This window comes from Leopardus geoffroyi, chromosome X, assembly GCF_018350155.1.
Source record: "Leopardus geoffroyi isolate Oge1 chromosome X, O.geoffroyi_Oge1_pat1.0, whole genome shotgun sequence".
NCBI lineage: Eukaryota > Metazoa > Chordata > Mammalia > Carnivora > Felidae > Leopardus > Leopardus geoffroyi.
In genome coordinates this window covers 68,970,622-68,990,527 of record NC_059343.1, presented here as the reverse complement: position 1 = coordinate 68,990,527, position 19,906 = coordinate 68,970,622, and the positions used below count along the sequence as shown (strand labels likewise).

The following is a 19,906-nucleotide window of genomic DNA, read 5'->3' as shown; positions in this document are numbered from 1 at the left end:
TATTAAAATATTTTCCTTTAATTTGTTCTACTATATTACTTACTTTTCTGTAAATTTTTTCAAATTCTATTTTACTTCCATTATTTCATTTTAGTCTACTTGAGTGTATTTGTTTTTCCACATTTTCAAATGTTTCCTTTTTTTCCCCCTTTTTTCTCTAATCTATCAAACCACTTTCAACACACAAATCAAAACACACCTAGGATCTAGTATCATCTATTTGATTTGTGTGTGTGTGTGTGTGTGTGTGTGTGTGTTTGTGTGTGTGTTTAACTTCCTGATTTTAATATTTTTTTAATTTTAATTTTTTCTACCTCATTAATACTTTTTCTCCCTTCACAATGATGAAACAAAATGCATGATGTACATAGTATGTCTTGTATAATATTAATGTATTATTGTACTCACTTTATGTTCGTGAGTTGGCAGTTAATGTGCAGTGTATGCAATGTGTTTTGCATGATATTAATGGGTTGTTGTACGTGTTTAATGTTCATGGGGTTAATAATCAATATACTAATCTTACATGATATGTTCTGTGTTGTGGTAATAGGGATTTTTCACATGTCTTTTTTATGGGAAATAAGGACGTACTGGGCAAGCACAATATGGGTATATGCAATATATTAATTATGAAAGTTGCAGTATTGGCAAGGAATAGTTTCAAAAAGAATTTCAGCTTTGGGTGCTGATGGTGGGGCTGTTGCTTCTTCCTTGAAGTCTTAGGAAGGGCATATGTTCTCCTTTTTTGGTTTACAAGACCAAAGTATTTTATATACTACAAAGACTCTTCATTTAAGGAGGCGATTTTCGATAATGCCTGAGATGGGTATTAAGATTAGAAGGGTCGCGAAGTATAAGACAGAAGCTAGTTAGCCAATAGTGATAAAGGGTGTTCTACATGTTGGCCGCCGATTCATGTTAGGGTTAGTAGGTCTGCTACTAGAAATCAAAATAGGCATTGGCTTAGTGGTCGGAATATTATCCCTCATTGTTTAGAAGTGTGGAGAATAAGGATGATGCTAGAACTAGGATAGAGAGGACTAGGGCAGGACTCCTCCTAGTTTATTAGGGATGGATTGAAGGATTGCACATGCAAATAGGAAATCTCATTCGGGTTTAATATGAGGTGGGGTGTTTAGAGGATTAGCGGAAGTATAGTTGTCTGAGTCTCCTAGTAGATCTGTGAGAATAGGACATGTAATATGAGCACTAGAATTAATACTAGGAGGCCCAGGATGTCTTTGATTGTGTAATAGGGATGGAATGGGATTTTATCTGAGTCGGATGTTATTCCTGAGGGGTTGTTGGATCCTGTTTCCTGAAGGAATAGAAGGTGGACTGCTGCTAGGTCTGAGATAATAAATGGAAGGATGAAATGGAAGGCAAAGAACTGTGCCAAGGTGGCTTTGTCTACTGAGAAGTCCCCTTAGATCCATTCTACTAAGTTGGTTCCAATATATGGGATTGCCGATAGGAGGTTAGTAATTACAGTAGCTCCTCAAAAGGATATTTGGACTTACAGTAGGACATATCCTATGAAAGCTGTAGCTATGACTGCAAATAGTAACACGATTCCAATATTTCATGTTTCTGAGAAGGTATAGGAGCTGTAGTACATCCCTCGGCCTACATGTATAAATAGGCAGATAAAGAATATAGAGGCTCCATTAGCGTGCCTGTATAGGATGATTTAGCCATAGTTAACGTCACAACAGATGTATAACTGATGAGAAGGTGGTTGTTGTGTCTGATAGTGTATAGCTAGAAAGAGGCCTGTAAGAATTTGTAGGATTAGGCAGACTCCTAATAGGGAGCCAAAGTTTCATCATGCTTGGACGTGGCAGGTAGGTGGATAAATGAGTGGTTAATGATTTTAATGAGGTTGTGGGGTTGGAGCCCATCAATCTAGTGAGGGCTTAGCTTAATTAAAGTGTTTGATTTGCAATCAATTGATGTAAGATAGATTTTTACAGTCCTTAGGGTTGGGCGTACAGAAGTTAAGTCTGTGTGACTTGCTCAAAGCTTTGAAGGCTCTTGGTCTAGTTCTAACCTAAATTTCTAATCCAAAATAGATAGTATTGGTGCAAGTGGTAGCAGTATAGTTGATATTACAATGAGAGGGGGCAAGAGGGTTATTTTTATTTTTGTACTTTTGAATCGTCATTTTATTTTTATACTCTTTGTTGAAGGAAATATAGTTAATGCTGTGGCATATGTTAGTCATATGTAAAATATAAGGGAAGTAGTGCTGTCATGGCTAATAACGTAGGTATTATGATTATTTGTTTTTTTGTTAGTTCTTGGATAATTATTCATTTTGTGATAAAGCCAGAGAGTGGTGTGAGGTCACCTAAAGATATTATCAGCACTAAAATAAATGAGGTGATTAGGGGTGTCTTATCTCATGTTTGTGATAGGGATGATGTTGTTGTGGTGGAGCTCTATAGAAATAACATAAAGGTGGTCCATGTTATGATGATGTAAGTAATTAAGTTTAGGATTATTATTGTAGGGTTGTATAGTATGATAGCTGTTACTCAGCCCATGTGGGCAATTGAGGAGTATGCTATGATTTTTCATAGTTGTGTTTGGTTAAGTCCTCATCCACCGACTATGACTTATATGATAGCTATTGTTAGTAGTAGGTTGGGTTAATGGCAGGTGAGATTTGGTAGAGGATTGATAGTGGTGCAATTTTTTGTCACATTAATAGGATTAGGCCAAAGGATATAGAGATTCCTTGTGTGACTTCAGGCACTCAGAAGTGGCATAGAGCCAAGCTCAGTTTTATTGCTAAGGCAATGGTTATTATGACTGATGCTATGGGGTTTAGATTTTTTGATACAGTTCACTGTCCTGAGTATAGCAGATTAATAATAATTCCTATTATTAGGAGCATGGAGGCAGTTGCTTGTATTAGGAAATATTTTGTGGGTGCTTCTATGGCTCATGGGTTAAATTTTTTTATAAGGATGGGAATAATAGCTAGATTTATTGCGAAGTCAATTCAGACTATAAGTCAGTGAGAGGTTGTTATTACAATTATGGTCCCTGAGATGACAGTTAATATAAAGATAGGGGGTTAGATTAGTACGGGAAGGGTATAAACCAACATTTTCGGGGTATGGGCCTGATAGCTTATTTAGCTACCTTACTGTAGAATGTGGTGTAATAATGGTAGCACGAAGATTTTTGGATTCTTAGGATTAGGTTCGACTCCTATAATTCTAGAAATAAGAGGGCTTGAATCTCTATAATTTACTCTATCAAAGTAACTCTTTTGTCAGACATATTTCTTATGTTTGAGGTAGAATGCTTGCTGTGATAATGGGCAGGGATACATGTCTTATACATAGGGCTAGAGTAAGGGATAGGAAGTTTTTTCATAGGAGGGGTATAAGTTGGTCGTATTGGAATCGTGGATAAGATGCTCAGATTCATAGGAAAGTGACTGTCAGGAATAGGGTTTTTACTGTAAAGTTGACGGTGTATAGTTCTGGTATGTAGGGAATGCGCCGAAGAATAGAATTGTTGTTAGAATGTTTATTATGATGATGTTAGCATATTCTGCTAAGAAGAATAGGGCAAAAGGACCTGCTGCATATTCTACATTGAACCCGGAGACGAGTTCTGATTGCCCTTCTGTTAGGTCGAATGGGGCTCAGTTCTTTTCTTCTAATGTTGAGATAAATCATATAGCTAGAGGTGATATATTATTGGGTAGTGATTAGTGTAAAGGATCCATTTATTAGTAGTACTGATAGGAGGATAATAGTGTGACTTCATATGAGATTGTTTGGGCTATGGCTCGCAAGGCCCCAATTAGGGCATATTTGGAATTTGAGGCTCATCCTGATCATAGGATGGAGTAGACGGCAAGGCTTGATATGGCCAATATAAATAGTACTCCTAGGTTTATGTTAATAAGTGGGTACGGCATGGATAGGGAGATTCACATGGTTAGGGCTAGTGTGAAGGCTAGGAAAGGTGCTATGATGAACAAAAATATGGAGGATTTAAGAGGTCGGCTATATATATATATATATATATATATGCTGTTTACAATCTTCATAAAGATTGAAGCTATCATGTACTGCTGATCTCTAGTTTATTCTGTTGGGAATCCTCAGAAATGAAAATGCTCCTATCTACGCAAGTTGTCATGGACCTATTCATTATCACTATATGTTGATAATAAATTAATATACAAGCTTCCATTGGATTGAGCCCTAACAAATGTAAAATTTCTGTTCCTATAAGTCTCCTCTTTGGCATGTGAAAATGAAGTCAGTTAGTGGAAACAGGGTTGGTTATGATAAGATAAACTTCTTGAGAGTGTTGATATTTGAGAGCCTTAAGTTCCATTTCAAATTTGGGAGAGTTACATAGCCCTCTAAATAATTCAAAATTATACCAAGTCAGCGCGTTTTGTGAGAACTTACTCTCAAGCATTTGTATGATTTCAAATTTCCCACAAAATGTAAATCAGGATTTGATTGCATATAAATGACACATCTGTCATAATAGAAAAATTAATTCTATATCCTGTATAAGATTTATTAATGATGCAGTCATCATATACTTTAGAAAAAAAGCATTGTGTTAAAAACTAATACTTAATTAGACATCTTAGTTTTCATGAAATTAACTGACATGAGACACTAATGGACAGCTGCTTTATAGGATATATTCATTGCAATATAAGAACACTGTGCAGTACCCTTTTATTTAAATGATTGATGTTCATATTGTGATTGACATGAATAAAACAGAAAAATTTACAAATACTGTGTGTGTTTATGTGTGTGTGCTCTACCTTTCAATGAAAAAATATTTGCTTTTGTATAAAGAATTTATTTTACTTTATTTTATTATTTTATTTTTAAATTTTATTTAAATTCAAGTTAACATATGACATAGTGTTTGTTTCAGGACTAGAATCCTGTGATTCATCATTTACATATGACATCCAGTGCTCCTCCCATAAGTGCCCTCCGTAATGCCCATCATCCATTTAGCCCATCCCCTGCCACACCTCCCTCCACCAACCCTGTTTGTTTTCTGTATTTAAAAGACTCTTAAGGTTTGCCTCCCACTCTGTTTTTATCTTATTTTTCCTTCCCTTCTTCAATATTCATGTGTATTGTTTCTTAAATTTCACATATGAATGAAATCATATGATATTTATCTTTCTTTGACTGACTTATTTCGCTTAGCAGAATAGACTCTAGTTCCATCCATGTTTTTGCAAATGGCAAGATATGTTCTTTTTGATAGTCAAGTAGTATTGTATATATATATATATATATATATATATATATATATATACCATCTCTTCTTTATCCACTCGTTAGTGAATGGACATTTGGGCTCTTTGAAAAATTTGGCTATAGTTGATAGTGCTGCTATAAACATTGGGGTGCGTGTCCCCCTTTGAATCAGCATTTTTGTGTCCTTTGGATAAATACCTAGTAGTGAAACTGCTGTTTCATAAGGTAGTTCTTTTTTTTAACTTTTTGAGGAACCTCCATACTGTTTTCCAGAGTGAATACACCAGTTTGCATTCCCACCAACAATGCAAAACATTCCCCTTTTCTCACATCTTCACCAAAATCTATTGTTGCCTGAGTTGTTAATTTTAACCATTCTGACAGGTGTGAGGTTGTATCTCATTGTGGTTTTGATTTGTATTTCCCTCATGATGAGTGATGTTGAACATATTTTCATATATCTGGATGTCTTCTTTGGAAAAGTGTGTATCCATGCCCCCTGCCCATTTCTTCACTGGATTATTTGATTTTTGGGAGTTGAATTTGTTAAATTCTTGTTATATTTTGGATACTAACCCTTTATCCACTATGTCACTTGCAACTATCTTCTTCCATTCCATTGGTTGCCTTTTAGTTTTATTGTTTTTTAATTATTTATTGTATTATAAAATTATTATTATTATTAAAATATTATATTAAAACTTTATTTAGTTTTATCCCTTAATATGAGGTCCCAATAGTTCATTTTAGTTTTTATTTCTCTTACTTCCAGAGACATGTCTATTAAGAAGTTGTTAGGGGCACCTGGGTGGCTCAGTTAAGCGTCTGACTTCAGCTCAGGTCATGATCTCCCAACCCATGAGTTTGAGCCCCGCATCGGTCTGTGCTGACAGCTCAGAGCCTGGAGTCTGCTTCAGATTTTGTGACTCCTTCTCTCTCTGCCCCTCTGCCTCTCATGCTCTGTCTCTGTCCCTCTCTCAAAAATAAACATTAAAAAAAACACTAAAAGAAAAAAGAAGTTGCTGTAGCCAACATCAAAGAGGTTGCTGCCTGTTTTATCCTCTAGTGTTTTGATAGTTTCCTGTCCCACATTTCTCAAATGTGAGAAAGGATTTTAATAATAATGATAAATAAATTTGTTGTGTTTGAGCATAATTAAAAAATTTGTTATTCTGAATCCAGTAATGAAAAAAAAATATATACTGTGACTTAAGGAAAGACTGTCTTTGTTGCAAGTAAACTTGAAAACTCATGAACTTTATACTATCTTAGTTGGAATAAAAACTTAATTCAACGAATATGATATTGCTTTTTTTTTCAAAAGGTACCAAAGATGTTTCATGTATATTTTTCTTTGTATATTTATTTTGAACTTTTGCTAAAAAGGTACTTTGTGTGTAAAAATAACTTAGGAATGTATGCACTGAGAGTGAAAAATATTGAAGTTCATATAACTAAAGTCTGTAAGTTAAATTTATTCCTGCAGAAAAATATGAAAGCATTATTAAATATTTTATATGTGTCAACCTTAAATCTCATTCACTTTATACCTGCCAGTCTTGAATCATATTCAGCTGTCAAGAATTGTTCAGTTTTTTCTCACTTTTGCAAGTCATCAATGATATTTTTTTCTGAATACAAGGTTTACTTTCCTATTGAGTCTTCATATGAAGCTATAGCTAATTATATTTGTAGTATTACAACCATTTCATGAGCTGAACAGTAGATCATCATCAATACCGTCTTTTTGAGAAACTGTAACATTTACAGATATGCACATGCCAAAGAAGTCCAGGAACCCTATCTCTAATTAGAGATAAATAGCAAATCTTTTGGTAAGTCTTGTTGCTTCTCTTGTGCATTCCACTTCAACTTTGTTTCCTTTATTAATCTTCAAGGAAATCTTTCCTAATTATTTTTAAATAACTTCTATCCCCATCAAGTTATCAAAAAACAATCTGTCAATGAACTACCAGCACTTCTTTCCATCAGATAAGAATCAAAGGTTTTTAGATTCAAAATATTACTATTGTTACAAATCCAGTACTTTCTTGTTACTAAATTGAAGCGATAATAAATAATTGACAGCTGGTTCTTGGCTAAGCTGAGAGCAGAACCCTGGCTGCTTAGCTCATCTCTAAGAATACCAGATCTCCTCACTTGTGGCTCCTGAAAATAACTCAAATAAAAATAGATTCCAGCATGTAAGTATTGTGAAATGAAATACGTTTTTGTTTTCTAAAAATAAAATTACTAAAATGAAAACTCATCTACAGGATTCAATTTAAAGGGGCTTCCAACTACCAAAAGGAAAACTTTAGCAAAAATAATGATAGTAATGGATTAGAATATACAGAATAAATTCATCAATACTGATACAAATAAATGATCTAAAAGCACACTTCAGTGGGGGAGAATGTATTTCAAACTAATAAGTATAGAAAGAATTATGGAAATAAAAAAAATATCTTCAGAGGCGTGTCTGGTTGGCTCAGAGGGCTGAGTGTCTGACTTTTAGTTTTGGATGAGGTCATGATCACATTGTTGTGGGATTGAGCCCTCTGTCAAGCTCTGCACTGAGCACGGATCCTGCTTAAGATTTTCTCTCTCTTCCTCTGCCCCCTCCCTCTGCCTCTCTCCCTGGCTCATGCTTGCTCTCTCTCACTCTCTCTCTCTCTCTCAAATTGAAGAAGAAGAAGAAGGAGAAGAAGAAGAAGAAACAAAGGAAGAAGAAGAAGAAGAAGAAGAAGAAGAAGAAGAAGAAGAAAGAAAAACTAAAGTATTTTTGGTAACCATATCAGTAATTGTTTCAGTTGATAATTAAAAATGCATGATAAAATTAGTGAGTAAATGTATTATGAGTAATAGATTATTTGTATGGCCTCAAAGATTCTCCTTATAATATACTTACTAATTTTTTAATTAATATTACAAAATTCTAATTTTGCATTTCAGAAATCTGGCAGACATAACCTTAACAAAATGATCAAGGCTAACTTCACCAATAATGAGACTTACCAACATCATGGAACTCTTAATTTGATGTACTAAGAAGGGAACAAACATTTCTGTGATATCTTTATCAAACATGCATAACCTGAATTGTATCATTAAGAAACATCAGGATAAATCAAAATGAAGGGGATTCCATAGATTTGACTCTGCAAATGCATCAAGATCATGAAAGTCAAATAAATTCTGAGAACCTATTCCGGATTAAAAGAGGATAGAGAGAGTCCATCGTGAGACCTAACATCAGATCCTGAAGCAGAAACAAGAAATTAGGGGGACACTTGGAAAAATGTGAATGAAGTCTGTAAATTTAAAATATTGTATCAATGCTAATATACTGCTTTGATCATTGTAATGTGGTTATGTAATATATTAATTGGGGGGGAATCTGGGACAACTGTATACAGAAATACTTTGTAGCACTTATACAACTTTTGTGTAAGTCTGAAATTATTCCAAATTCAAAAGTTAAAAACAAAACAAAACAAAGTAATGGGGGCCTCTTTCATCAAATCTTCTTTTAGAGTTAGGGCCAATGAATGAATAGAAGTTGTTCATTTTCGTGGCTAAACTTTCCAAATGCTTGAAAGCCCAAGCCTTCTTGATGACTTCATTATTATTATTTTACTTCTGTTTTCCATATTTTGCCTAATCTCAAACTAAGCACTCACCTCTGGTTTATAACCATGTAAAGCATTTTTCTTCACGAGAAGATACAAAGCATGTATTTCCCAAGATTGGCTGTACAGAATACTGATTTGCACTTAACATTTTAGGAAACAAAACCAAAACTTACCTCACCCTCATAAAGAAGGTTTATATGGGACATCACTATGCAAATCATATTGCCTCTTTTCACCTCAGATATGCAACTCAGCACTGGGTGCCAAGCAAGGTGAGCAATAGTTTGGTCATGCCCTTAAAGAGATAGCAGCTTTCACAGAGAGGCAACAAAAAATGGCAGTTTGCCATTTGAAATGACATGGATGGAGCTAGAGAGTATTATTTTAAGTGACATAAGTAAGTCAGAGAAAGACAAATGCCATATGATTTTCTTCCCATGTGAAATTTAGGAAACAAAATACATGAACAATTGAAAAATAAAAGAGGGAAGCAAACCAAGATACGTTTAACTATAGAGAAGAAGCTAATGGTTACCAGAGAGGAGGTGGGGTAGGATATGGGTGAAATTGTTGATGGGGATTAAGGAGTGGACTAAGTGATTAAATAAAAAGTTTAAAAATTAAAAATAAAAATAAAAGGCAGTTTGCACAATGCCAGGGGCAAACAGGAGACAGATCTGTTCATACTGATTTCAGAGTATATTGAGGAACTTCTCCAGAAATGAGGGAGCTGGCAGGTGATAGTTTCCCTGCCACCCAACATTAACATAACCACCTGCAAGAAATCTGGTTGCATAGACACTTGCTGCCTGACCCTCTGGCAGTGTGCTATGCCCATGAGGTCTCCTGAGGAAGTAACCCAATCCAAGCCTGCTGGCCTCAGCCCTGGGCTCAGGGAAAATTTTGTTAAAGCCACACATGCACCCTGATCAGTTGCCAGGTGCACAGCTGCTGCAGCACACCACTATACTGACATGCACCTCCAGCCAACAGACACCATGCCCAATCATACAACACCAGCAGCACCAACACAGTCCACAGCTACATCAGCACTTTGGGGGGCCTGCATAGGATGAGAGGCCCAGTGCAAACTTTGCTAATACCACCACCCAGTTCCCAAGTTCACTGGCAGGCATGCCCCTTCAGAGCTGGCCTACATGGGTACTAACACCAAAGAGAGCAAGTACAGCCCACAATAGGCAGAAAATCAGTATAGATGATCGCACTGAAAGAGAAGTGGCTCAGAAACAATAGCAAGGCATAAGCAATACACATAAGATACTTTCTTGAAATTCCAGGTCCTGGTGAAAAAGGGACCCTGAACTGCAAGGCACCCCAGGACCTATTTTTCATAAAGTCACTATTTTCAAGAGTGTAAGACACAGCACTCTTTCTTAACACAGAGAAACAGACAGAACAGACAAAATGAGACAGAGAAATTTATTCCAAATGAAAGAACAGGAGAATGCCATGACCAGAGATCTAAGCAAAACAAAAAAAAGATGTCTTGTAGAGAATTTAAAGCAATGATCATAAGGAACTCTCTCATACATTCTTTTTTTTTTTAATTTTTTTTCAACATTTATTTATTTTTGGGACAGAGAGAGACAGAGCATGAACGGGGGAGGGGCAGAGAGAGAGGGAGACACAGAATCGGAAACAGGCTCCAGGCTCTGAGCCATCAGCCCAGAGCCTGATGCGGGGCTTGAACTCACGGACCGCGAGATCGTGACCTGGCTGAAGTCGGACGCTTAACCGACTGTGCCACCCAGGCGCCCCACTCATACATTCTTTAAGAAAAGAGTGGAAGATATGAGTGAGACCCTTAACACAGAGGTAAAGAATAACACAACAGAGATAAAGACCTCATTAAATGAAATAAGAAACACACTTGATGGAATGAATAACAAGATTGAAGAAGCAAGTAATGAATTAGTGACCTACCAGACAAAGCAATGGAAAGTAATCAAGGTGAGCAAAAAAAGTGAAAAGAATTGCACACAGTGCGAATAGATTTAAGGAGTTCAGTGGCTTCATCATATTTAATAACCTTGGTATTATAGGAGTACCAGAAGAAGAAGATAAATAGGGCAGAAAATTTATTTAGAGAAATAATAAATGAAAACTTCCTTACCATGGGAAGGAAACATATCCAATTCCAGGAAGAAATGATAACTCCCATCAAAATCAACAAAACCAGACTCACGCCAATACATATTGTAATTAAACTTGCAAAATATAGTGAAAAAGAAAAAAATCTTAAAAGCAGCAAAACAAATCGTGAACTTACATGGAAAAACCCATAATGCTAGCAGGATATTTTTCAACAGAAACTTTGTAAGCCACAAGGGAATGGCATGGAATATACGAAGTGCTGAGTGGGAAAAATGTGCAGGCAAGAATATTCTATACTTTAAGAATATTATTCAGAATAGAAGAGATAAAGAGTTTTCCAGACACCAAAATTGACAGTATTAAGAAAGGAAACACAAAAGCAGTGAAAATTAATATTTCTGTAAAAAAAATGAGGCGAACAATTCCCCAAAATGATATAAAATAGAATAGCATATATTGAAAATGTCAGGAAGAAGAAGAAACGAATGGGATCAAACTTAAATGACCATCAAATTAATATAGACTGCTATAGGCAGAAGAACTAATTTACAAACTTAATAATACCCATGTATAAAAAACAGTAATAAACATGCAAAGAAAAAAAGACATAAATCCAAATATATCACTAAGAAAATTAGAAAAAGGAAAATATGAATAAAAGAAAGACAAGAAAGGATCAGAGAAAATCTTCAGAAACAATCACAAAACAGGTAATAAAATGGCATAAAATACAAATCTATCAAAATTATTTTGAATGTAAATGGACTAATTTCTTCAATCAAAAGACATACAGTGACAGAGTGGATAAAAAACAAGACCTATCTATATGCTGTCTACAAGAGAGTCATTATAGACTTAAAGATACCTGTAGATTGAAAGTGAGGGGATGGAGAAACACCTACGATGCAAATGGATGTGAGAAGAAAGCTGGGATAACCATACTTATTTCAGACAAAATAGACTTTAAAACAAAGTTTATAACAACAAAGTAAGACACTTTATAATAATAAGGAGGAAAATCTAACAAGAAGATATAATAATTATAAACCTTTACACACCCAACATAGGAGCCCCCAAATATATAAAACAGTTAATAACAAACAAAAAGGAAATAATTAATAGTGATACAATAATAGTAGGGGATTTTAACCTCCACTAAAAAATATTGGACAGATCATGTAAAGAGAAAAATAACAAGGAAATAATGGATTTAATTGATACATTGGAACAAATGGATTTAACAGATATATTAAGAGCATTCCATCCTACAACAGCAGAACACACATTTTTTTTTCAATACACACATAACATTCTACAGAATAGATCACATAATAGACCACAAAACAAGCCCCAGAAAGTTTAGCAAAATGGAAGTAATACCATGCATCTTTCTGACAACAATGCTAGAAATCAACCACAAGAAAAAATTTGGGAAGCCCACAAATACATAAAGGTTAGACAACATGCTACTAAACATCAAATGGGTCAAACAAGAAATAAAGGAATGAATTTTAAAAGTACATGGAAACAAATAAAAATGAAAACACAACTGTCCTAAAGCAAAATAGTTTGTAAGAGGGAAGTTTGTAGCAATACAGGTCTACCTAAAGAAGTAAGAAAAAATCTCAAATAAACCACCTAACCTACCTTTCACTTAAAGAAGCTACAATAATAACAACAGCAACAACAAACAAACAAAAACCTAAAACTAGCAGAAGTAATAAAATAATAAAGATTAGAGCAGAAATAAATGATATAGAAACAAACAAAAACAATAGAACACATCAATGCAACTAGGAGACTGTTTTTTGAAAAAAATCAGTAAAATTGGTAGACCATAGTCAAATTTATCAAGAAAATAAGGTAAAAGAGTCAAATAAATAAAGTTACAAATGAGAGAGAAATAACCAACACCACCACAAAAATACATACAATCCTAAAAGAATATTTTGAAAAACGATAGGCTAACAAATTGGCAACCTTAAAGAAATAGATAAATTCCTAGAAATGTAGAAACTATCAAAACTGAAACAGAAAGAAATAGAAAACTTGAGCAGACTGAAAACCTGCAAATAAATTGAGTCAGTAATCGAGGTGCCTGGGTGGCTCAGTCAGTTAATAATCTGACTTTTGATTTTGGCTTTCACAGTTGTGAGATCAAGCCCCATGTCGGGCTCCATGCTGGGAATGGAGCCCGTTTATGATTCTCTCTCTCTCTGTCTCTCTCTGTCTCTCTGTCTCTCTCCCTCCCTCCCTCCCTCTGCTCCTCCCCCAGATTGTGCTCTCTCAAAAAGAGAGAGAGAGAGAGAGAGAAGAGAAGAGAAGAGAAGGGAAGGGAAAGGAAGGGAAGGGGAGAAAAGAAAAGGGAAAGGGAGAAAAGAAAGAAAAAAGAGAAGAAAAGAAAAAAAGAAATTGAGTCAGTAATTTAAAAATTTCCAACAAACAAGAGTCTCGGACCAGATGGTTTCACAGGTGAATTCTACTATTTATTTATAGGAGACTTAAAATCTATTCATCTTGAACTATTCAAAAAGATAGAAAAGGAAGGAAAACTTACAAATTCATTCATTCTATGAGGTCAGCATTACCCTGAAAGCAAAACCAGATAAATACACCACTATAAAAGAGAACCACAGACCAATATCCCTGATGAATATGGATGCAAAAATTCTTAACAAAATACTAACAAACTGAATTCAAAAATACGTTAAAAAAATCATGCACCATGATCAAGTGAGTTTTATTGCTGGGATGCAAGGGTGGTTCAATATTTGCAAATCAATGAATGCAATATATGACATAAATAAAAGAAAGGAAAAGAACCTTGTAATCTTTTCCATAGATGGAGAAAAAGCATTGGACAAAATACAACATCCATTCATGGTAAAAAAAAAAAAAAAAAAAAAAAAAAAAAAAAAAAAAAAAAAAAACCTCAACAAAGTAGGTTTTTTTTTTTAAATTTTTTTTCAACGTTTATTTATTTTTGGGACAGAGAGAGAGCATGAACGGGGGAGGGGCAGAGAGAGAGGGAGACACAGAATCGGAAACAGGCTCCAGGCTCTGAGCCATCAGCCCAGAGCCCTACGCGGGGCTCGAACTCACGGACCGCGAGATCGTGACCTGGCTGAAGTCGGACACTTAACCGACTGCGCCATCCAGGCGCCCCTACAAAGTAGGTTTTAAGGGAACATACCTCAACATAAAAAAAAAGTCTATGTATGAAAAATCTCATCATCCTTAATGGGAAAAACAAAAACAAAAACAAAACTGAGAGATTTCCCCCTAAGCTCAGGAGAAGACAAGGGTGTCCCCTCTTACCACTTTTATTCAACATACTATTGGAATTTCTAGCCACAGCAATCAGAAAACCAAAAGGAATAAAAGGCATCAAAATTGGTAAGGAAGAAGTAAAACTTACACTCCTTGTCAATGACATACTATATATAGAAAACCTGAAAGACTTCACCAAAAATCTTCTAGAACTGATAAATGAACTAAATAGTCACAAGATACAACATAAATGTATAGAAATATGTTCCATTTCTATACACCATTAATGAAGCAGCAAAAAGCGAAATAAAGAAAACAATTCAATGCATGATTCCAAGGGGGAAGATGTTATCAGACTAAAAGAAGACTAGGCTCCTCTCGTTTTTTCAAAAGAACTAGAGAACTATCAAGTCATCCTAAATATCCTCAAAACTGACCTGAATTTTGATGGATCAAACTACAAATAAAAGGAGAGAAGAGGACATATCCAAGAAGGTAGGAAAAACAGATGTAAAATTTAGTGGAGAAAAAGATCTCTGGTACTGTAGAGTGGAGGGAGCCATGGTTGCAGAGAAGGGCAAGAGAAAGAGGAACACACAGGGGAGTGCATAAAGAGAACTTTTCCCCAAAGCCTTTGGCTTGAAAAATGAGAGGGCTTGAGTTCCTGACACCAGCAGGGCATAAAGCCTGGAGTTATAAAGGTCAGAGAACTTTGCTGGAATACAGTTCCGAAGGCACTGTCCTCCTCCTAGAGAGAAGGCAAACAACCCAGGGGCAGATGGCATGGAAAGAACAATCTAAAGAACTCCTGGGGCACAAAATGGGGAGAGTATTTGCTCTTCTTGGAGCCCTTCCCGCTGAGGCAACATTCACAGATTTTCCTCTCTGGGAAAAAAGAGCTGGTTGGCACTATTTCCCTTCCTCCACCCCTCAGCATAAAGACAGAGTCACTTGCTGAAAGCAGTGCAGCTTAGATGCTGGCTGCCTAACTTGTTTACACCAAGTCCCAAACCCCTGTACTCTGGAAGGATTGTTCTTCTCAGTAAGTCTTGCCTCAGTCCCAGCATGATGGGCTCCTTCCCCACAAGACCAGCACAAGCCCAAGCCCACACCTTGTCTCTAAAGTTTGAAGTTTTAATGGTCTGCAGACATGGCTGGAATAAAGACTAGAGGACACTGCTATGGTCCTGGAGAGAAGGCAGGGAAAAGAAAACTTAGGAAACATAACTTGGAAACAGCAATCTGGAAAATGTCTGGGGCACACAGGAAGGGGAGAGTATTTGCTCTTCTTGGAGCGTGTCCTTGAGAGAAAGATTTTCATGTTGCCTCTCCAGCAACATAGGAGCTGGCATCTGCCATTTCCCTCCACTGACCCTCAGCATGAACAGAGCCAACTTTAGGAATCAGTGCACTGCTGATACTGGCTTACATGCTTACACCAAGACCCACAACCCTGCACTCTGGTGGGAGTGTCCGTCTCATGCAAACTTGCCTCAATACCAGTACAGCCAGCCTATCCCCAGAAGACCAGAATAAACTCATGCCAACAAAACATCGTCAGACCAGAGAGTTCTCCAGGACCACATTTCTAGTGGAAGTGGTGTCAGGTCTTATTTCCAAGTAGACCAGAAAACACCAAGTTAGTACTTGTCACATTCAGGCCAGGAACCAAATACTGCCCACTGCAGGTAATTAAAGCCTCTGTAGTTGACTTACCTGAAGGATAGAACAACCAAAACACAACAGCAAAGCACACACAGCACGCAGCAGAGACACTCACTGATGTGCCAGGCCCTAGGCCCTACAAGACCTCTTCTACATAAAGCCATCATGTTTAGGATCAGGAGATACAACTGGGTTTAGCAACACAAACAAGAAGGGAGAGACAGAAAAAAAATTGCAAAATGGGAGAATTTATCACAAATGAAAGAACAAGACCAAAGCCAGAGATCTAAGTGAAATAGATAGAAGTAACATGACTGATGAAGTATTTAAAACATCAATCATAATGATACTCACTTGGTTTGAGAAAACTATAAAAGACATGAATGAGATGCTTTCTATAATGATAACTATTAACAAAAATCAATCAGAGATTAAGAATGCAATCGATGCGATTGGAAAAAGGCCTAAGCACCTTGGTTGGCTCAGTCAGTTAGGAGCCTGACTCTTGATTTTGGCTTAGGTCAGGATCTTGTGTTTCATGAGATCAAACCCTGTATTGTGCTCTGTGCTGACATCATGGGGACTGTTCTGGATTCTCTCTCTCCCTCTCTCTCTGCTTTCTCTCTCTGTCTCAAAATTAATAAATTATTAATTAAAAAAGAAAAAGGCTTGGTGTAATAAACAGTAGGCTGGAAAAGCAGAAGAATGAATTAATGACAAAGAAGACAAAATAATGGAAATTGATGAAGATGAACAAAAGAGAGAAAGGCGAATTGTAGAACAAGAGATTTATGAAACTCAGTGGCTCCATCAAATTTAATCACATTTGTGTTATAGTAGTACCAGATGAAGAGACAGAAAAGGGGCATAAAATTTACTTTAGAAAATAATAGCTGAAAAATTCCCTAATCTGGGAAAGGAAATAGACATCCAGATCCAGGAGGCACAGACAATTCCCATCAAAATCAGCAACATCATGCCAACACTGAGACCTATTTTGATTACATTTGAAAATACAGTGATAAAAAAATATTAAAAGCATCAAGACAGAAGTCCTTAACTTACAAAGGAAGACCTATAAGGCTAACTAGAGATTCAACAGAAACATGGCAAGACAAAAGGGAATGGCATGATGTATTCAAAGTGCTGAATGAGAAAAACGTGCAGCTACGAATATCCAGGAAGGCTATCATTCACAATAGAAAGAGATATGAAGAATACTATACTAAGCAAAATAAGTCAGTCAGAAAAGACAAATATCATATGATTTCACTCATATATGGAATTTCAGAAACAAAACAGATAAATAAAGGGGAAGGCAAGGGAAAATAAGATAAAAAAACAGAGAAGGAGGCAAACCATAAGAGGGTCTTAAATACAGAGAATAAACTGAGGTTGCTGGAGGGAAGTTGTGTGGGGTAATGGGCTAAATGGGTGATGGGCATTAATGAGGGCACTATTTGGGATGAGCACTGGGTGTTAAATATAAGTGATGAATCATTGGGTTCTATTCCTGACACCAATACTACACTGTATGTTAATTAACTTGAATTTAAAGAAATAAAATAAAATAATCAAATAAAACAATATAATATGAAAATAAATAAAAACAGTATTGTTAGCTATATATAAAAAAAAGATTCTCAGGCAAACAAAAACTAAAGTAGTTCATGACTACTAAACTAGCCTTGCAGGAAATATTAAAGGGGATGCTATGAGTGGAAAGGAGAAACAAAAAGTGAAAAAGACAAGAAAAGAACAGAAAAAAGTTTCCAGAAAAAATGATAAAACAAGAAATCAAATGGCAATATACATATCTATCTATAATTACTTTGAACGTATATGAACTACACACTCGAATCAAAAGATTTAAGGTGAAGAGTTGAGATGGCAGCTTGGTAGAAAAACCCTAGGCTCATATCATCACTGGAACACAAATAAAAAACTATCAAATCATTCTAAATACCAAAGAAATCGACCTGAGATCTGACAGAACAAATGCCACAATTGGAGAGAAGAGGCCACATGAAGGAAGGTAGGAGGTGTGTAGATGTAGTTTAGGGGAGAAATAAATGCTGGATGCTGCAGAGAGATGGGGGCATTGGCTGTGGAGAAAGGTGAGAGAGAGGACCACACAGGGGAATGCACAATGCAAACATTTCCCAAAAATATAGATTGAGAAAATAAGAAGAGATGATTTTCATGAGTTTTTGCAACCAGCAGGGCTTAAACCAGCGGAAGTTTTAGGGGTCAGCAGACTTGGCTGGGATAGAGCCATTAGGGCACTGCCCTGCTCCTGGAAAGAACCAGGCAGACAACTTAGTGGCAGAAGGCACGATCTGAGGAACTCCTAAGGTGTACAGGGGGAAATTGTTTGCTTTTCATGTAGTGAATCTTTGAAAGGTAGAATTCAGAGTCACACCTCCCCTGGGAACAAAGAGCTGGTAGGTGCCATTTCCCTCCCCTGTCCCTCAGCATAGGTACAGAACCAACCACCAAGATCAGATCAGCCCAATAATTTCTGTCTCACTAACTTGCTCCAAGTAGTATATTCTGTGCTCAGGTGCCACTGCCCCTCTTTGTCAAATCTGAATCAATCCCAGCTTTGTGAGACCCTCCCCCAGAAGATTATCACAGGCCCCTCCCTCACCATTTTCCTAAAGTTTAAAGTTTTAATAGTCAGCAGGCTTACTGGGATAGAGACTGGAGGGCACTGTGCTGCTTCTGAAAAGAAGGCAGGCAAATACCCTGAGATAGCATGAAAATGGTGATCTGAAAAATACCTGGGATGCACAGAGTGGAGTTTATTCACTCTTCTAAGAGTGCTTCTCTGAGAGCAGCAATTAGGGACACCATTCTTGGGGAACATAGGAGATATCTGGTGCCATTTCTTTCCCCCTACCCTTAGCATAAGCACAGAACCACCTGCAGTTAACAGAACAGAATAGCGCCTAAACTAGCTCCCTAATCTTTTTACACCAAGTCTGACCCCCACCCCCACCCCATGCTCTGCCAGTACTGTCCTTCTCAGGCAAGGGTGCCTGAGTTGCAGGACAAAGGGCCCTTTGCCCAGAAGACCATAAGAATCCCCTGCACAAACAGCATATTCCAACCAGAGAGTTCTGCAAATCTTTAGTTCTAGTGGAAGTATAATCAACAGGCCCTTTCCCCACAAGGCCATCAGAATACCCTGCACTGTGTCTCCCAAACAGAGTTCTGCAAATCTTTAGTTATAGCAGAAGTAAAATTAGTTCCTGTGAACAAGCAGACAAGAACACACCTAGTTAAAATACAACACACTTTGGACAAGATCCAAAAACTTCCTACTGAAGGCAGGGAGGGCCTCTGCAGACAACTGGCCTGAAGGATAGAGCAGCCAAAACAGAGCAGCAGAGTGCAGCCACCACACACCAGAGACATTTTCTGAAGTGCTAGGCATAGGATAATATATGACCTCTTCTTCATAAAGGCATTACTTACAGGGTCAGGAGGCATAACAGGCTTTTCTAACTCAGAGAAGAATGAGAGACTTAGACAAAATGGCAAGACAGAGGAATTCACCCTGACCAAAACAACAAGAAAAAGTCACATCTGAGATCTAATCAAAAAAGATATAAGTAATATTCATATTATCATTATCATAAGGATACTGGCTAAACTTGAGAAAAGAATGGAAGGCCTTGCGGAGGCCATTACCACACAGATAAAAGAGGTAAAAACAATCAGAAATGAAAAAATGCAATAATTGATTTTCAAAACAGACTGCATGTAATCAATAGATGAATGGAAGAAGTAGAAGAATAAATAAGTGATATAGAAAATAAAATAATGGAAAACAATGAAGCTGAGCAAAAAAGTGAAAAAAGAATTATGGATCAAGGAAATATATTTAGCCAACTCAGTAACTCCACCAAATGTTATAGCATCACTAAGATAGGATTCTCAGAA

General features: G+C 36.6%; 2 long non-coding RNA genes across 2 annotated transcripts; one reads left to right on the top strand and one right to left on the bottom strand.

The window, feature by feature from the left end:
* The first annotated feature begins 504 nt into the window (after positions 1-504).
* LOC123594213 lies at positions 505-2,180 on the top strand. The gene is made up of 2 exons (XR_006710710.1): positions 505-638; positions 1,885-2,180. It is a non-coding gene; the product is annotated as an uncharacterized LOC123594213 (long non-coding RNA).
* A 1,595-nt stretch (positions 2,181-3,775) lies between these two features.
* On the bottom strand, positions 3,776-19,258 carry LOC123594214. Its single transcript, XR_006710711.1, has 2 exons — positions 19,229-19,258; positions 3,776-4,031 (listed from the first exon to the last, which is right to left on the bottom strand). It is a non-coding gene; the product is annotated as an uncharacterized LOC123594214 (long non-coding RNA).
* Between the last annotated feature and the right edge of the window lie 648 nt (positions 19,259-19,906).